Source organism: Cyprinodon tularosa, unplaced genomic scaffold, assembly GCF_016077235.1.
Source record: "Cyprinodon tularosa strain WSP-4 unplaced genomic scaffold, ASM1607723v1 ctg43, whole genome shotgun sequence".
Taxonomy (NCBI): domain Eukaryota; kingdom Metazoa; phylum Chordata; class Actinopteri; order Cyprinodontiformes; family Cyprinodontidae; genus Cyprinodon; species Cyprinodon tularosa.
The window spans coordinates 1,657,389-1,676,307 of NW_024039152.1; the positions used below are offsets into that span (position 1 = coordinate 1,657,389).

Genomic DNA, 18,919 nt, shown 5'->3' on the forward strand with positions numbered 1-18,919 from the left:
AGACGATAATTGTATCATTTCAAATTATCAATTTTATGATATCTTATTAGATTATATAGGTATTAGTGCAAAATATGGCAAAGTGGATCTTAAATTTATTTTTTTAATAGGAAATCTTCCATTTAATGGTCTTACTTATGTAACTCTTAAATTCCCAGTCATTAGTTCGCAGCACAACAACCAAGAGCCATGTTATTTAGCTGCTCCTGTTCAGCCGCAGCATAGCAACAAAAAGATCCTTTGAGGTTTTTTAGATCTATATTTTCACACAAATTCCAATATATTGTAATTTTTTAACATTTCAGGGTTAAATTGTATCATTAAACATGTGTATTGATATGCTTAGTATTTCTTAATTTTTGCCAATTCACACCACTATCACCTCCAAAAATCTTGCCAAAAGTGTTCAGCCATTAAGTAAAATAATCTTTAAAGATTATCTGATCGATTAAAATATGCACTGCTACAAAAAAATGCATGTTCTTTTTAAAATTCCCTCTGTTATTCCTTTAATATTTCTATATTTTTTGAATAATTAAAAAAGAAAACAAAACTTGATGAGCAAAACACAAACCTACAAATCAAAAAATGTGTGGTTTCTATGGCGATTTTAGCCATTTCTATGGGGAGCCCACAGCACTACTGTTTTCATCAGACAGCCGGACAGAGACACAGGCCAAAATTAAACCCCAAGTAAACCGTGCTAAGACTATGTTGTATAGAAATCGTAAATTTGCTGATGAACCTTCTGATGCCCAAAAATTTTTTAAAGTTGCTTTTACATAAAGACATTAACGGCTCAATTCATCTGTCCGTCACAGTTTTGAAAGGAAAATCATTGAAGCTAAAATATATAAAAAGGAAATAAGTACGAATTTTTTTTTTATCTGCCCCCTGTGGTCACTATACACATAACTGTAACTCCAAAAGTGGAGTATTTGACAAAAATATGTACTGTATGAACTAAAGAGTTGCATATTACATCCCTCATGAAGGGCCAAAGGTGCCACTACTAGTTAAATATATTAACAATAAATTAACAATAGAATTTTAATTAACTTCTTAAATAATAATAATACTAAAAAAAACTAACCCTAATTAGTCAGTGATTTATAAAATACAGAGATAAAGATGGAAATCCTGAAAATTTTAAATTATTATAGCTATATCTTTTCAAGGATCAGTTTGTGTAATAATTTGTAAGTTACTTTTTTTCTTAATCCAACAAAGGCTTCTTCTAAAAAGAAAATATACTTTATTAATTGTTTCATTGCTTAGTTACGTTGGAATACATGTTTTAATATTAAAATAATTAAGGATAACTGTGAAATATTAGCTAGTAATATTAATTAAGTATGCATTTCTGATTCATTTCTCTAGGTAATTAGGCATGTTATAAATAATGGAATTTAAGACATTTGTCTGTAGATAACTCTTATCTGGTAAATAACATTAACATTGTCTTGTTATAATATATAATAGCATCATTTTAATTATTTTTTTCTGTTTATCACATTAATAATAATAATAAATTAGTGTTTTTTCATTACTTTTAAAATTTTTTATTAATTTATTAATTCGATACTGATTATCATCGACCAGTAGAGCTGCACCTACAAAATGAGAAAAATAGATGGGTCTGAGTTTGTCACTGTGAACGTGCGTGTCAGTGAACACACATTTGAAAATGGGCGGGGCCAAAACCCTCTCTCTCGCTTTCTGAGCAGCTGCTCGGTTTCAGCTGCTCCTGCTGCTTTCAATGAACCCCCGTAAATTTCCTTTGCCTACCTAGATTTATAAATCCTATCAGAACCGAATCAAAATAAAGTATTTTAAAGGATCCGAGTTGTTGTTTGAGTGAAACTAAACACTATTTAAATGAACTAGTGACAAATGAGTTGCTGTTTGTCCGTTTTTTTCTTTGATTGTGTATTCACCAAAGAAACTAAAACCAAACGCCACAAAATAGATCGCATTTCTGTTTTATTTAAATTCAGGGTTATATATAGTTATTAATTATCATACGTCTTAAGAATCGTTGAATAGGTGATGTTTGATCGCTTATAAGTACGTCGGAATTAAAACAGAGCGCCTGTTTCCCGGTGAATCCGACAGGCCTTGAAGGCAGCAGCGTTCCAGTGAACGGAGGCTGTTTTCTCCTCCTATCAGCGCCATTGTGTGGCAAAGGCTCCGGGAGCGAGGACGGATTGTTTTTCTGTTGCCGACGGGATTGTTTAAATACCCCCCCTCATGTTTCTCAGTGGACCCCCGGCGGACCTGGATCTGGTAAGGCTCATTTTTTATGTTTAACTCTTTAAAAGGAGCCGAGGGGGGGAAACACACCGGCATAAGAGCGTTAAGCAATTTCTAATGAATAATAGAAGCTGCCGCTGCTGTGTTTCGGTATCAGTAAAGGTAGTGGAGAAGTTTTACCACTATGTGTGTGTCCGCTGTTACTGACACAGGGCGGTCTGTTGCTGATTTTAGTTTACAGCTGCGGAGAAAAAGTGTCTGATAAACTTTCCACATACAGTAAAAAACAAACAAACAAGCAAAAAAAAAAAAAGGGTTTTTCCAAAAATCATCTCAATGACTAAAAGTCACTTTTATGACTCATCGCATGTGCAACATAAAATAAAAACCATAAAAGAAACTAGAGTGTTCTGTTTAATGAAAATTAATTTAAAAAGGGATTAGATCAACTTTTAATATCGCTTTATTTAATAGTTTTATTGTTAAAGAAACACTTTTTATTGTTTTGGGGTTTCTGTGTGTTTAACAGCACAGCCAGTAGCTGTAGTAGTGGAGAGGAGGGTGGCTGGGTTTCATAATCTCCACCACAACACAGCAGCCTCCTCCTGAGGACAGCAGCCTCCTCCTGAGGACAGCAGTCTCCTCCTGAGGACAGCAGTCTCCTCCTGAGGACAGCAGTCTCCTCCTGAGGACAGTAGTCTCCTCCTGAGGACAGCAGCCTCCTCCTTAGGACAGCAGCCTTCTCCTGAGGACAGTAGTCTCCTCCTGAGGACAGCACCTCTTCTTCTCTCCTTGTTCCTGTGCTGTGACCCAAGAGAAGCATGTAGGTCACCCATAGAGGAGGTTGCTTCTTCCTCTTGTTCTTCTAAACTGCATCCAGACAAGCATCTAGGGGACAGCCTAGGTGTAGGAACATGCCATGAGTTGTTATGCAGGTGCGTTCAAAAATAAATGTGAATATAATAAAAAAAACTTTATTTCTGTTTGAAAAGTCACATAAGGAGAGATGTTTATGTATTTAAAGTAGTTATTTTAGTGTATTTAAAGCTAAAGAAACTAAAATCTTGGAATATTACATAAAATATATTTTTTTTTATACAGATATTTGATGTTGGGGTCTCAACAATTATACAGAAGACTTCTGAGTTTAATAGTTATTTAAAAACTAAACAGGGAAGCCATTAAAGGCCATTTTATGTTTCTGATGCATAGCCTTTGCAACCGTCAAATCTCTCTGTGCCCCCCGCACAGAGGTTCTGCAACCGTCGTCATGCAATTCAAAAAAATCCTGATTACATGTCGAACAGTCGCAGACCTAAAGCGGAAGCACGCAGACAAAAAGAAGCTGTGATTGGTCGTTGGTATGCCTTTCTGCCTTTCTGGCTGTCTGTGTGGTCGTCCTTCAAGATTCGTTGCTGGGGCGCGTCATTTTTTAAAAACCGAGGAATAACAACAATGGATACTCTAGATCCATTTCCGTGACATCTTCTAGACGCACCATTGTTGTTTAGGAAAATAAACACACCTGCTGGCGCTGCTGAAGAAGTTCTCGCGACCATCCGCCAAGTTCCTGTATAGGCTCCCCCTAGTGCTTTGGCAGGACACTGCTGTGCATCCCCTGAAATTCCAGACCGACTTTGCAGAAGCATACCAGCAAAACTGGTTCACCACCAGACCCAAGCGACATTTGATTTGTGTGGGTGCAGAAGTATAAACTGCCCTTCACACTGCAGCCTGAAGTGACCCAGATCAGATTTTTTGGCCCATATGCGAGCTGTATCTGATCTTTTCATGGCTGTCTTTCATGGCTATCTTTTCAAATACGACCTGTGTCTGAACGGCCATGTTGCATTCATCCGACCCGAATGCCATTAATACCCGACAAAGTTCACTATTCTGGGTCTTGCTATGAAGAAGCGACAAAAAAAACAACAACCTTCGCAGACGATGATGTGGAGAGCAGTATTTATGTTTAACCATCCTGAAAAGATTGTGTTTTTATGGTTGGGAAAGACCGCTAGATGTGCTCCGGCATTAACATCCATGCTTACTTCCGTAAACACAGAGCATGCTGGCCTGAAATGTCATTACGTCCTCTACTGCACATGCGGAACACTTGCGTTGTATGACTGCAGTTCAAACAGGAGATCACATGCAAGTCGCATATATTTGGAAATGTGAACGGCAACGCAAAAAAATTGGATTTCACAAAAAAAATCAGAATTGAACATCAAGGCCTGCAGTGTGAATGAGCCTAACATAGCCCCTTAACTAATTATATGAATGGAAAATAGATTGGAAGAAAAAAATGCGGTCAGACAGGCAACCTAAAAAGGGATTATGAACCAAATCCAATTCAAGAGTTTGTATTAGATTCACAAGGCATGGGCAGAAGTTTGAGTTGCTGGTTTAAGATTCATCCACATGGACATAGGAAGGTCATACGTATAGTATGTAGATGCATTACACAAAGAGTGATGGCAGACATTCATGTTTTTCATACAAAAGGATTGTAAGCAATAAAAATGAACTTAGAAGACAGGCTGCACTAAAGGGCATTAGTGGAAAGTTAAGGAAAAAGTGTGGGTAAAGACATTACCTGCAGCCAGGAAGTGTAAGAAGTGTACAGTATGAAATGTTAAAGATTTTAGGAAAACGTGGTTGAAGGAGATGAAAAGTCTTGAGCATGCACCTCGAATTGCGGGGTTGTAACATAAGGGATGAATGTGTAATATTTGGCTATAGATATATTGGAGATCGCCTTTTGTCCGATGCACAGCTAATAATATGAAATTTTACAGATTTGGTGACTTTATAGGTTAATATCAAGCAGCTTTGAAAGCTCTGCATCCAAACATTCCTGTCGGGTTTATTACAGCCACATGACTGCAGTTGCAGCTGGATCTGGTCTTCTGGTGTGTGCAGGGCTTGGAGGAGATTGCAAACTCAGCCTACCCTGTGTATAAATGGTGCAGAGCCGGTTATTGCAACGCTTCAATCCGTGCGGTGTCCTGCAAAGCTCCACGGCTAGAACAAGCCTCTAGGCAGAAGTATGGCCGGGAGCGGCCTTGGATTAGTTCATTTAGGATTAAAATCAAGAAATAAGGAGTGTGGCCTGGAAGTGGTGGAAAGAAAGCTTCCAATGCCGAAGCTGCAAGGAAGGAACAGTGATATTCAGGCTGATTTTCCTGCATATAAGGTGCGTGCTGCAGTAATAAGGCACGTTCTGCTGTATAAACAGTTAGCGGACATATTGAGAGCATAGATTCCTGCAGCTCCTGAGGCTCGTCCCCAGCATACTGTGGCTGCTTTCTCCCTCTGCGCTTCAGCAGCAGAAGAACTCGATCAGCAGCATGCAGGCATGTCTGATGACCTAAATCTGCTCTCTTCTTCTGCCTTGTATTTATAGACTAAAGAGTGAGGGATTGGGAGGGAGTTTGTGAGCAAAGACCCTCTGGAACAGAAAATACGGGATGTGCACAAGCACACTTTGATTGTACATTTAGGTCTGACCTTTGGAGTTACTGTGTGGTTACATAAAAGTGGCCGTCGTTTTGGTTTGAAAACAGCTGATAGTGTTTCTATCATTGTTGTTTCCTGTTTTTCTTTTTTACTTTTGTAGGAGTTAATGTATGTTTTTTTGTTTTTTTTAAGATTCACTGTTAAGATCAGTTTGTCTAATAAATCGGCATAGAGCGTATCATTCAATACAAAATAAACGAATCACACCAGTGACTTTCTATTTTGGCCTTGTCCCTGACCTTTGAACTCCGTCGTGGATGCCTCAGTTTATGTCTACCAGCACATGGACTGCTACGTCACAAACACAAATGTAAAATCTATCAGGTTAGCTTTACAAAGACCGTACTGGGCAAGTTTATCCCCACCCCCGCCGTTCTGTCGCACCTTCAGGTAGATGCTGCTTATCACACGGTGCAACTGTTGTGTTTTGCAACTGGGTCCCTCATTACGTAAGAGCTCGTGAATTCCTTGATAGCCAGCTGACCTCCGTCATGTGAGCATTTTATGATCACTTTGACAGGAATACATGCACACACAAACACACCCCTACTCGTTCTGCTATATGTCGTGAGGACCATGTGTTGAATCCCATTGACTTCCATTGATTTTCAGTCATTTTCAACCCTTTCTATGCCCTAACTAACCATTATCAATGCATACCTTACCCTAACCCAATTTACACCTTAGCCCTAAACCTAACAATTAGAAAAATAGCATGTAAGGACCAGCAAAATGTCCCCACGTTGCAACAGCTGGTCTTCAATTTGATGGTGAAAGTGGAGAAATGGTCCTCACTCTGAGGGTTAGACAGGCACACACACACTCACATGTGTATATTGCTACCAGTTCGTCATGCTTGTTTTGTTTGGTTCATCTTTTATTTTATAGAAATTAGAATCATTTTTATCTCATATTAAACTTTTTATTAACTCAAGGTGAGAGCAAGTTTTATTTTAAGTGCACTTTGGAGCTAAAATACCACTGACTCCTGATGTTAAAAAAAGAAACTACTCTTTCTTGGGATGAATGTAATTAATAAACAAAGGAATAAATACAGTACTCTAGTTGTATACACATGCATTCCAGCTTTCATTCTTTAGTCTACTAAACCTCTGACAGATTGGTTGATTTGAATTGTTGGAAAAACAAACAAAGCCAAGACAAAACCATCTTCATTTATGGCGTTTTGAGTCGAGACTAAATGATATTTGAAACTGTTCAAACATTTGGAGACAGAAAACCCCAAAGCATGATGCTGCCACCACCACAGTTTACTGTGTGACTTGGTTCCTTTGGTTATGCGCAAAGGAATCCATTTGCATATGCATTTTTTATTTTTTTTTAACAAACATACTTTTTTGTTTACCTACATTTTATCCTATAGTGAACCATTGAACTCTGTTTTAATGCAATTTCTTCTGCCCTGGGTGTTTTCTTTGAAAGCCGAGGCTTTTGTCACAAACTCACTTCTTAGTCCAGACATATGGAGACTACAGAATTCCGTCCCATATTTTCCCTCACTCCCAACAGGTTGTGCTTTAGGCTTCGTATGTTGCGTCACCAACTCAGAGCTTTAACAGGGGTGTGCACACTTTTTAAATCCTCTATAATCAGCTGTCTTTTGAAGTTTAGTGTTGCTTTGTTCAGGCATAATGACAATGTTACTGAAACCTTTCAGTTTAAGACCGGCCACAATGTTCTTACTTAAACAATGAGGACATTTTGTTTTGGTCCTTATGGAAGCAGTGGGGGATAGAAACCCCATATTGCAATATGTTTTACCTGTGTTATTATTCAAGACGAGGTGCGTTCAGCAGCTCCTGAGACCAATTTCCAACATCTTTGATTAAGATATTTAAATCCGGATTTGTTGATTCACCTCTCAACTTTATATGGTTCCAATGCTGAATCATGATTGGTCTCAAACAGAGTTTGCTTTAAACTGCTCTAATGAAACACTCAGCTTGGTTTTTCGCAGCCAGAGAATCAGCTCAATGCCACGTCTTCCCATTACTAAAAATTTAGCTTCTTGTAAAAGTTTGATCCTTCAGTTGGACTCTGAACTTCTAAAGCTTTTTAACAAAGTTCAGAAAAATACTTCAAACTACTGAAATGTGCCATTCTACCTGAAAAAGAGAAACTTTTTTATAAAAAACACTGCTCCCTTTAGTTTTTATAAGCAGGGCTGCAAACAAGAGTTAGAAACTGTTTAAGGCTGTATTTATAAACCCTTGCTGGTCATGGCCGGTACAACAGATGTCTCAGATGCTCTTATCTGGTCACCTAACCTTTTAGCATCAATACTAATTTATGATTCTGACGCATAGCCTTTGCAACCATCAAGTCTGTCGCTCTGCATGACCACACCCCCCACGCAGAGGTTCTGCAACCGTCGTTGCGCACCTTAGAAAATCCTGACTACATGTCGGACAGTTGCAAACCCGCACAGACAAAAAGCAGCTGTGATTGGTCCTTGGTGTGCCTTTCTGGCTGTCTGTGTGGTCGTCCTTCTTGATCCGGTGCCGGGGTGCGCCATTTTTAAAAACCGAGGAACAACTACAATAGACAACTACGCCAAAAGGTTAATCGGGGAGGTTTCGAAGTAGTACCACTTGTACTATGCTGGATCCATCTCTGTGACCATGATATCTTGCAGACGCGCCATTGTTGTTTTGGAAGATTTGAAACATGCCTGCCGACGCCGCCGAAATTCTCGCGAATTCTCGAATAGGCTCCCCCTTGTGCTTTGGGGGAAACTCCTGTGTGCCCCTAGAAATCCCAGACCGACAGTGCAGAATCATACCAGCAAAACTGTTTCGCGGCCAGACCCAAGCGATATTTTATGTGTGTGGGTGCAGATGTATAATCTGCCCTTTAAAGTGCAAACTTGAAAAACAGACCTTACAGAAGCAGACAACATTTCTTAAACGGTTCCGTTGCGCGGTGTTAAGCCACTCTGATTGACCAGAATGGCTGCGATCAACCGTAACAGCGGGGAGTGTACGCTCTACGGACAATTCCCGCCGTTCATGCTTTCAATGGAACCCTAGTGTTACACCGATTATCCAGTTGCAGTGGATTAATCCGTTGCTGCTTTGACATTCTGAATCTGATTCCAGATTTTCAAATTATTTTGTAGTCAGATTTGCTCTTTTTAATTTGTTTTTCCTTTTTCTGTTCAAATGTTCTGCACATCCTCTCCTGCTGATTTGTTTTTTGAAGATTATTTATAGGCTGTAGTGGCCTTAATTATTGATATTTTGGCAAATATTCAGGAAAGTGGATTTCAAGAGAGGGGAGAGACATTTAGCAAAGGCGAGCAGGACCGGAACTCAAACCTGCGACAACCGGCATATGGTTGTCGCAGCCCCCTCTCCTACCTCCTTGAGTTCTGAAACACTGGCTGAGCAAACAATCACCAAGCGAAGAGAACCTCTCACAATGGTTCTCTAGTCCATTTCAAGGCCCAGGATAGGTTCAGGCTGGTATAATATCCTCCAGAAACTTCTGGCATGGATTAAAAGATTTCTAAGCTTTGGTACTTATAATGTCTATAGGTGTGCAAACACCCAAAGTTGGCTTCAGGAAAGAAATCCACTCCTGGAAAAATCTGACAGTGTCCCTCTGCTTGCACTGAGATCTATCATCTTGCGCTCATTCCTGAAAACACTGGTGCCCTTGACACAATTCTCATTAAAAAGACACAAACATTTTAGTACATAACTCCCTACCTCCTTAGCTGTTCATCAATCCTAAGTGTCAGAACCTTGATTTGCTGAGTTGTACGTGTTGAAGTGTGTCACGGTATCACTTTAATGTCTGTGGTTTCTGAGTATGCCAGTACCTTGGTGAAACCAGCTGCTAGGAAGTGATACTCACATTGTTTTCCTGTTTTGGGGTATTAGTCTGTCTTACTAATGGCAGTGGCAAAGAAGAAAAGAACCTATAAGTGGAGGATGAGGTGTAATATTTGGGTTTTTACATTTTCACATGTGCTTAGAGATGTCACCAAACCTGTTGTAGTGAATTGGCGTCTGGATCTGAACTGGCAGAGTCTGTAATTATAGCAGCAGTAGTTGTAACTGTGGTCATGGTGTAACGGTATCTTCAGTTGTGTGTGGAAATCGTAGCTGTTAGGGAGCGTAGAGGGGTCCGGTCACAATGCACTATCTCTTCCTCTTGGTTTGGTCTGGAATGTGTTTACTAGTACGGCACTGTGCTTTTCTTGTGTGTAAGAGACAGACAGAAACGCATGCAAATAGACATTTTCTCATAGATGTGAGTTGGAGAGGGTCGTCCTCATGTGCAGAGCTCGGTGCATTACAGTAAAAAAAAAAACAGTACAATCGTAGTCATGACTGGGATGCATGTGCAAATACCAAGATTATTAAACTTGGCAGAAATACTCATTTCTCTACCTGCAGCTGTGTAGTGTATGTCCGTAGTACGTATGGTTGAAGGCATTTCTGTGTGCGTGTTAGTAGTTTGTGCATCCACAGGAACCTGAAATAGCCCAACGTGGAGGTGAGGGGGAGGGGTGGATGTGCAGCTCAGGCATGGAAACCAGCATATCCGGTTACAGGATCATAATATCACTGCAGAGGCCGTCCACTACCATTGCAATACAGCACCACACACACAGCCAGCCAATATCATCAGCCCACATGTCTGCTATGTTTCCAGGCCTAGTTGGCAAGCTAACGCTCCCCGCACTGGCACGCACCTGACCTTACCTCCAGATTTGTGAGGATTCTCAGACAGTTTTATTGATTTATTGTTAATTGCAGTTGACCGTTGTTCTGCTTAAGGAGGAGAAAAAAAAACTTACAGTCAAGTATGCATTTAATTCTTGTTTTTCTTTCCAAGATTAGACTAAAGTTGTGATGTCACATATAAATGTAATATACTCCAATAAAAAATAAACATTTAATGCAGACGTCGATTACATGATCTGCTTTTTTTAATCTATATACAAAATGCAACAATAATCAGTATATATATAATCAGTATAATCAGCTACATTTCGTAGCCCTGTTGGTCACAGACAATCATTTTCTGTGTTCCACTCAGCAGTCACTTTAAGAAAGATGTGGTTTTCCGACTTTAAAAAGCAATATCTACCAAAGGAAGTTCATTTTGGTTTGGCAAGGAAAAGAGCTGGATAGTGAATGAATAAAAAATATTAAGTTATTCTACAAAAATAAAGAAAAGATTGAAGTGTTTATAGGAAGGTTTCTCTACATTGCAGTTCTATACTCTTGGAGAGACGCGTCAGATTGGTTAAAGGTTTCTAACTGAGAAAAACCAGCTTATTGCATCCAGTCGTTGACTTGCAGGATTTCCCCTGTAAAAAATAAGCATTTAGTGATATTAGACATTCACTTGCATTTTGTTGTTTACAGTAATCCCTCATACTGAGCAAGCATGCAGTGACAGTGGAGAGGAAAAACTCCACCCCAGCAGAACCAGGCTCATTTAGTGCCAACATCTGCCGAGGTCGACTGGGTTAAGTCTTTGTAGCAGTGAGGAAATCAGTTCTGGTTGTACGGGTTTGGGATATTATTTAGGTGACTGCGATGTTTAAACTTAATTAATTTGCATTTTCACTATTTCAGAAAAATTTTAGCTTCATCTTAGTAGTTATTTTTTGTTTATTTCATCAAATATTAAATAGATTGAATATATCTTGCAATAAGATATTTACTCATTTAGATAAATTTCTGTATTGATGTTTAAATGTTTTAGTTTAAAGTGCTAAACTATCAGAAATATATACAGGTGCTGGTCATAAAATTAGAATATCATGAAAAAGTAGATTGATTTCAGTAATTCCATTTAAAAAGTGAAACTTGTATATTATATTCATACATTACATACAAACTCATATATTTCAGATGTTTATTTTGTTTAATTTTGATGATTACAAATGACAACAAATGAAAATCATCATATCAGAAAATTAGAATATTGTGAAAAGGTTCAAAATTGATGGCCCCTGGAACCACACTCTAATCAGCTAATTAACTCAAACCACCTGCAAAAGCCTTTAAATGGTCTTTCAGTCTAGTTCTATAGGCTACACAATCATGGGGAAGACTGCTGACTTGACAGTTGTCCAAAAGACGACCATCGACACCTTGCACAAGGAGGGCAAGACACAAAAGGTCATCGCTAAAGAGGCTGGCTGTTCACAGAGCTCAGTGTCCAAGCACATTAATAGAGAGGCGAAGGGAAGGAAAAGATGTGGTCGAAAAAAGTGTACAAGCAAGAGAGATAACCGCACCCTGGAGAGGATTGTGAAACAAAACCCATTCAAAAATGTGGGGGAGATTCACAAAGAGTGGACTGCAGCTGGAGTGAGTGCTTCAAGAACCACCACACACAGACGTATGAAAGACATGGGTTTCTGCTGTCGCATTCCTTGTGTCAAGCCACTCTTGAACCACAGACAGCGTCAGAAGCGTCTTGCCTGGGCTAAAGAGAAACAGGACTGGACTGCTGGTGAGTGGTCCAAAGTCATGTTCTCTGATTAAAGTAAATTTTGCATTTCCTTTGGAAATCAAGGTCCCAGAGTCTGGAGGAAAAGAAGAGAGGCACTTCATCCACGTTGCTTGAAGTCCAGTGTAAAGTTTCCACAGTCAGTGATGGTTTGGGGTGCCATGTCATCTGCTGGTGTTGGTCCATTGTGTTTTCTGAGGTCCAGGGTCAAGGCAGCCACATACCAAGAAGTTTTAGAGCACTTCATGCTTCCTGCAGCTGACCAACTTTTTGGAGATGCAGATTTCATTTTCCAACAGGACTTGGCACCTGCACACAGTGCCAAAGCTACCAGTACCTGGTTGAAGGACCATGGTATCCCTGTTCTTAATTGGCCAGCAAACTCTCCTGACCTTAACCCCATAGAAAATCTATGGGGTATTGTGAAGAAGAATATGCAATACACCAGACCCAACAATTCAGAAGAGCTAAAAGCCACTATTAGAGCAACCTGGGCTATCATAACACCTGAGCAGTGCCACAGACTGATCGACTCCATGCCACGCCGCATTGCTGCAGTAATACAGGCCAAAGGAGGCCCAACTAAATACTGAGTGCTGTACATGCTCATACTTTTCATGTTCATACTTTTCAATTGGCCAACATTTCTATAAATCCTTTGTTTTTATTGGTCTTCAGTAATATTCTAATTTTCTGATATGATGAATTTGAGATTTTCATTTGTTGTCATTTGTAATCATCAAAATTAAACAAAATAAACATCTGAAATATATGAGTTTGTATGTAATGTATGAATATAATATACAAGTTTCACTTTTTAAATGGAATTACTGAAATCAATCTACTTTTTCATGATATTCTAATTTTATGACCAGCACCTGTAAATGTCTGTGTACAGACACTCAAAATGACAGTTACCTATGTTAGCATTTGCTGTTTTTCACTGTTAAAAACAAAAAAACAAAAACTTATTGTAAAAAGAAAGTGGAAAATAAAAAAAATGTATGAATAATTTGTTATATTATTTGCACATTTGTATGACTTTCTCTCAGTCTTGCTGAGAGAAGGCTCTAAACTATACCAGAAATCAGTACGAACCAGTTAAAGCCGAATCGGTGACCTCAAATTTTTCGTCTTTCGTAGTCTTTTTGCTTTTTATCTCTTTAGAAGCTCAACATTTTGTGAGTCATGTCGTGTTCATCATGACTGAAAACAAAAGCAGTTTGAGGATGGCAGGGTTTAGCTATTCTCCTTTCCTGAATTTATCTGATGGAAAAAACTTTTAGGACCCTGCTTTAGCTGTGACTGTAAGATTTTAAGTCAAAACGACCTTGGAACCATTAAAGTCCTTCTCTAAGACGGTGCTTTTTTATTTCTTTTTCTTCTTGTTTTTTCAAGGCATTGTTGTCTAAAAACAGGTGAGGGGACCCAGAATTAAATCTGGGCCTGAAAGGATGTTAAAGACTTTACCGGGAGGGTAAAACCGAGGTATGAGAACAAGGTGGCAAGGAAAGGATAGTCAGAGGCGAGAGGAGGATAATGAGGAGGAATGTAAGGGTGGGGCACCTCTGGTATGTCAGTCCTGCACTGTGTCTCATGTGTGTAAGAGAGCCTAAACAGCCTGCCGTGACTCAGAGAGTCAGACATGCGCAGCTGCTCCGTCTCTCAGCAGCATTCAGCTTTGAAAGTACCTTTTTGATTCCTCACATCTCTGAATCTCCATTTTTTTTCCCCCTCTCAGACCCTGAAGCAGCAGCAGACACGTTGAAATGAACAAGTGGCAATGTGAGAACGTTTAAAACCTGTTTATGCCAGAAATCATCCAGCTGGCATGCTCTTTTATTTCCTGTAATGACTCTTAATTCACCATAAATTATCAGGATACTTAAATAATTATTGGACATTTTCTGTGACTGGGTCTCATTGATTGCACTTGGATACAGGTGTGAACACACTAGAAACGAACTGAGGATAGCGTTGTTTAGACTTCATGTAGATGTGGCTTTGGTGGGATAAGATTTAGAAACTTATTGGATGATTATTTTTTTTATAAAAAAGAAAAATCAGCTGACTAATGAATGAAGCATAGAATGAATAAAATGCTGAGTCACTGGTTTCTGTGGGGAAATCTGGCCTTTCTTTTGACTTTAGAGAGAGAATAGAATCAGGTTCTGGTTACTTAGATCCAGCCTTTTTAAGGTTTTAATCTTTTATACATTATACATCATAGATGTATAAATAGTTTTTAATAATCTCATGATTTTCTGTTTCCCATCTTACGAGATGTGCAGTCATTTTGAAAAGCAAGGATTACCTTGGTCTAATCATACGAACACTTTAAAAGACGTGTCCTATCATGTCTAAAAAGAGCAAAAAGTTTCATGGCCATATTTTATCTGTAACAAAGTAGGATTTAAGGTCATTCCTAGGATAATTAATGGCTGTGTTATCGTTTTTTAAGGTCTGCTTCTCTTTATGCACACTGTTTGTATCTAGAAATCATTGCTGGGCCAAGAGGAGGAACACACTGAATAAGGGATTTAAGGAGGTAAAAATAAAGGAATAAAGAAAGTATCAAGAGGAAACGGTAGTAATAGTAGTGAGGAAGATTATGAAGTGAAATTTAATCATTTGTGCGCCTCTGGTATAAATGTTTCCACTGTCATGAATAGTGCATGTATACCAAGATCAGAGGTGTAGATGAACATGTTCTTCTGCATCATAACCTTGTCTGTTGTTTATTTATAAGACCCTGGTCTGTTATTATTTATCTTCCCTATTAAAGGATCATCCAACCTTTTTTCACCCGCATGCAAAATGGGTTATTGTTTAGAAAATGACATATTTCTATTATCACTGTGGAGGAAATTATAACCGATCTTTTTTTTTTATAATTGTCTTCTATTTTTGTTCTCCTCATATTTCTCAATTTTTCTTGATTTTTTTTATTTTTTAATATTGAATTAAAATATGAGGTGAAGAAATTAATGACAGAAAGAAAGGGAGGACCTGACATCGTCCGACAAAGTATCACTGTTTTTGGTGAATCTTTAAGCTAGCACTGCATTAGACTTACGGGCAGATTATACTTTTGCAACCACACACATCAAATGTCGCTTGGGTCTCGTTGCGAACCAGTTTTGCTGGTATGCTTCTGCACCGTCGGTCTGGAATTTCTAGGGACTCATAGAAATTTCCCGCCAAAGCGCAATGGGGAGCCTATTTGAGAACCCGCAAGAACTTCTGTGGATAGTCACAAGAACTTCAGCGGCGCCAGTGGGAGTGTTTATCTTCCAAAACAACAATGGTGCATCTGCAAGATATCGCGGTTACGGAGATGGATCTAGAGTTGCTAGACATCGAAGAGGAACAGGTTCTGTTAATGGAGTTGGCAAAAAGACAGATTAACCTTTCGTCGTAGTTGTCCATTGTAGTAGTACCTCAGTTTTTAAAAATGGCGCGCCCCGGCATGGAATCGATAAGGACGACCACACAGACAGCCGGAAAGGCATACCAAGGACCAATCACAGCTGCTTTTTGTCTGCGCACTTCCACTTGAGGTCTGAGCGGGTTTGCAACCGTCCAACGCGTAGTCAGGCTTTTTTTGAGTCGGTTAAATTAGCCTTACTCAGGATCTTCTTCTGATCCTACATGTAGCTTATGCTGACATTATTGCCCCCTGCTGGTGCAGAGTATTTATACATGTTTCTTTTTACAATCTCAGAGACCGTATCGATGCAAATTAAATTGAAGACAAATCACCAAACGCTTATAAATGAATAAAAAGTAATATTTTTCTTTTTAATTTGCTGATTACTTTGTTGTTAAATAGCATAATATTGAAGGTGCTTAATGTTTTTTTTTTATTAAACCAGTTGAAACTTCTACATAGTTCACTTTACTTGTTCTGAAAAAAGAATTTTCACAGAAAAACAAGATTTTCCATCTTAAATTGAAAATATATTTAAAAAGTTTTCTTTCGGCTTGATTACAGCTCTTATTGGGTTGTTCTACAGCAAATTACTTATTTTAGAATCTGTATAATCAAGTTAACGATTTGAATACATTTTCTAATTAATCTCTTATTTCAATATTTAATCAATCATTTCAGCTCTTTATTATCAACACATCTAAGCTGCAAAGTCACAGTTGTATTTATTTACTTTGCAGTGGGGCCTTTTTGCATACTGATGTGGTGGAATGTTAGGTATTTTGAAAAATATCCAGGGTAGGCTGGGTTACGATAGGATTGAGTATGCTACAGAGTTAAGCACATATGAAGGGGATGTAAGAGCTTTATCTTCTTATGGCATCAAGGCCACTTGGAGTTATTTGTCATGTTTTGTAAGACTCGACTGGCCCCAAAAAGACCATCAAGTAGGCTTACAGTTGAATCCTGTACAGTAATAGATAATATTTTTATGAATGCATTAGATTGTCAAATTACAGCAGGATTACTTATAAATGATGTGACAATATTATGTTTTTTGGTATTTTTCCTCAACTCTTACCAAATTTAAAACAGTAAACCATAAAATAATCAGATGTAGAACACCTGAAGGCATGGCTGGCTTTAAAAAGGGCCTGTCTGCACAGCTGTGAGACAACGTCAATACCACTACTGACCCAGATATAGCATTTAGCATCTTTTTGTCTAATCTCCTTAAAAGTATTGCCCAAAAAGAGAAATCTTAACATAAAATGAACACAAAACAAACTATGGATCACTTAGGTCATACAAAATACATTTAAAAAGAAGGACCACCTTCCAAAAGTATATGTTAAATATAGAACTCAAGAGACTTAATACAGATATAAAACATAAAAAATAAACAGACAAGTGTTATAAGAACAAGTAAGAAGAATTATTATCTGGAAAAAATTGCAACAGTACAGATAGAATATTCATGGGACCTGGAAAATGTAAAAAAAATAATTGAGAAATGGAAACAAAATGTCAATATGCTCTATCAAGAACTCCTCAAGTAGAAAAATTTGAGTTTCACATGGTGTGATTTCGTAACAAATCTTCAAGGACCTTTTGGTTGTCCAATTATAAAAAAAAAAAAAAAATCGACAGATTAATCAATTTGCTAAATAATCTTTAGTTGTAACCCTAGTAATTAGTAAAAAGAGATATCGCTTGGTTAATTTTTTCCTCTCTCATCTGTAGCCTCTAAGCATTTTTGCTTCTCTCCATGTCTTTACTTGCTTGCTACAAGAAAGTATATGGTGTTTATTCAGAAGAAAAGGAAAAGGGATGGGCTTTTTTAACGTTTACTTCTATCTAATGTTGCACCGATACCAGCATAAGATAGGGCCCAGATGCTGCACTAAAATGGTGGGATCAAATAGGGCACCGATACCATTTTGAGAGTCAAAAGTTTATTCAACTATTGTCACCAATTCAACGTAGGCAATAAAAAGTTCTACTAGATTCACTTTGTATTAGTGTTTTTCCTGCATCGCAAAGGTAGGCAGCAGCTTGACAAAGCCATGATGGCAATTATTTTACATCCAGGTAGGATGCAGTTCTTCATATATACAAACACACACATCAATTTCCAACCGATGGAATCGATATGGTATCGGCCGATGCTGCACAGACAGGTAGTTGGTATCAGCGCAACACTACTTCTATCTAAACCCTTTCAGTCGGTGTCCATATATACAAATGGCATGCATTGTACTGCATTAAGAAATGTTTTGGTTTTGTTCTGGTGACTAAAATAAAACTGAACTGATCAAACAGAAATAGAAAGAGAATGTGACAGATCACAGGCAGCAACATGTCATTGTTTCTCAATAATCGATCAGAAAAAAATTGTTACAGACACAAAACATGATTATAACAAAAAATACTTTTTCATTTACACTGGAACAAAACCCATAGGTACAAAATGAGTGAACTCATGGGTGAAAACAAGGATTTAAAGCCTAAAACAAACAATCGCTGGAAGTTGTATTTACAACATTCTTGAACCAGACAAACATTCTGGTGGCTGTGTGTGTACATTTCCATGTCTTCAGTGTTTTGTTGTGAAGAATGAAAAATGTAGATATAGTTAAAATCATATTCTGGAAAAATATAGGATTTAATGACTATATATGCCAACACTGTATATAAGGCTCGGGCACATGACGTCACACGTTGCGCGGCAGCCATATTGAAAGCTGGTCAGCCCATTGTTTACACTTTGACTTCGCGCCTGTAAGGACTAGCTTTCTTCTGCTAGTAGTTTGCTTAGTTTTTTGCCGTTTCATTTTACCTCTGCTGTCGTTATGGTCACCCGTTGCTGTGTCGTAGGGTGTAGTAGCGCAAGCTGTGACTGGACGGGGAAAAAAATCCCAAATGGATTGTCTTTTTACCGTTTTCCAACCTGGAGGTGTCTCAATGGAAAACAAATGTCCTCCATAACAAAGAGTCGCCGGCTAGCATGGGTCGCTGCTGTAAGACGGCCAAATATAACTTTCAACTCAATCCCAGTGTCCATGAGAGTGTGTTCCCGGCATTTTCATTCTGGTAAGTTACAGAACATACTTACCTTGGCTCTGATGACTGTGTTCTCATTCGGTTTGATTACTTCCATGTCATGAACTTTTCCATCTGTCAGCTGTTTGTAAGCCTCTAGCGACTTGTAGCAGC

The 18,919-nt window shown here is 38.5% G+C and overlaps 1 protein-coding gene across 2 annotated transcripts in view; it reads left to right on the forward strand.

The window, feature by feature from the left end:
• The window catches only part of sertad2b (SERTA domain containing 2b), a 51,365-nt gene that overhangs the window by 24,690 nt on the left and 7,756 nt on the right, over nt 1-18,919 (forward strand). The window contains exon 1 of one of the 2 annotated variants that reach the window (XM_038299487.1): nt 2,132-2,286. The exons of the other annotated variant lie outside the window; for it this stretch is intronic. The gene's annotated coding sequence lies outside the window, so the exon portion shown is untranslated. Of the gene's footprint in view, nt 1-2,131; nt 2,287-18,919 lie in introns of those variants that run through there. 2 annotated transcript variants of the gene reach the window in all.